The sequence below is a fragment of the Cebus imitator genome, unplaced genomic scaffold (assembly GCF_001604975.1).
Source record: "Cebus imitator isolate Cc_AM_T3 unplaced genomic scaffold, Cebus_imitator-1.0 Scaffold6321, whole genome shotgun sequence".
In the NCBI taxonomy this organism is placed as follows: Eukaryota; Metazoa; Chordata; class Mammalia; order Primates; family Cebidae; genus Cebus; species Cebus imitator.
This window is the reverse complement of record NW_016113636.1, coordinates 1-1,108: the sequence shown is the minus strand read 5'-3', so window position 1 is coordinate 1,108 and position 1,108 is coordinate 1. Positions and strand designations below refer to the sequence as shown.

At 52.3% G+C, this 1,108-nt stretch overlaps 1 non-coding gene across 1 annotated transcript; it reads right to left on the bottom strand.

Moving 5' to 3' along the window:
- Positions 1-325: 325 nt before the first annotated feature.
- On the bottom strand, positions 326-432 carry LOC119470057. Its single transcript, XR_005198919.1, has one exon. It is a non-coding gene; the product is annotated as a U6 spliceosomal RNA (small nuclear RNA).
- Between the last annotated feature and the right edge of the window lie 676 nt (positions 433-1,108).

The following is a 1,108-nucleotide window of genomic DNA, read 5'->3' as shown; positions in this document are numbered from 1 at the left end:
TGTTTGTTTTCTTTTTGAGATGGAGTCTCGGAGTTTCGCCCTGTCACCCAGGCTGGAGTGCCGTGGTGCTATCTCGGCTCACTGCAACCTCTGACAGCCGGGTTCAAGCTATTCGCATGCCTCAGCCTCCTGAGGATTACAGCCGCCCGCCGTCACGCCTGGCTAATTTTTTTGTATTTTTAGTAGAGACGGGGTTTCGCCATGTTGGCCAGGCTAGTCTCGAACTGCTTACCTCAGGTGATCCGTCTGCCTCGGCCTCCCAAAGTGCTGGAATTACAGATGTGAACCACCACGCCCGGCCTCTTCTGGTTTTTTGTTTTTGTTTTTCGATATGGAACGCTTCACTAATTTGCCTGTCATCCTTGCCCAGGGGCCATGCTAATCTTCTCTGTATCGTTCCAATTTTAGTACATGTGCTGCCGAAGCAAGCACCTCTTCTGGTTTTTAATAAGACATTAAAACAAGACATTACAGAAGGGGACACGCTGAGAGGTAAAAGGCTCATCCTCCCAAGTAACTGCAGCTTTCGATGAGTGCGATTCCAGACATTCCCTCTGCACCTGACCTAAAGGTAAACAGACATATGTGCATCCGTGTGTTTGTTTAAGTTTTGGCCAAACGAATTTGTGCTCTAGAGCTGCGGCGGCGGCCACGGGAACCCCGGTGCAGCGGAACTTAGGCCGCCACACCCTTCCAGTAATGGCTCCCAGGCGCAGGAACTCGGCCCGCCTCGTCCGTGGCGCGCATGCGCAGGTCCAGGTCCGCACTCCGCGCTGGCTATGTTGCCACCTGGCGGATGGAAGCGCAATGGCCGCGGTAGAAGTCAAGGCCGGACGGCTCTCCAAGTGGATACCCAAATGCTTCGCTGCCCATGTTCCTGAGGTAACACGGCACAGTATTTGCATATGAGCTACGCACGGCCTCCCAGATGCATGATTGATTGATTGATTGAGACGGAGCCTCACTCTGTCTCCCAGGCTAGAGTGCAGTGATACGATCTTGACTCACTGCAACTTAAGAGTAATTTGGACTCTCCTAGTCTTCATTAGGTGCTGCTCATTCATCCTCAAGTACACAGGACCTGCAAACCCTTACTCTCACATCTTCA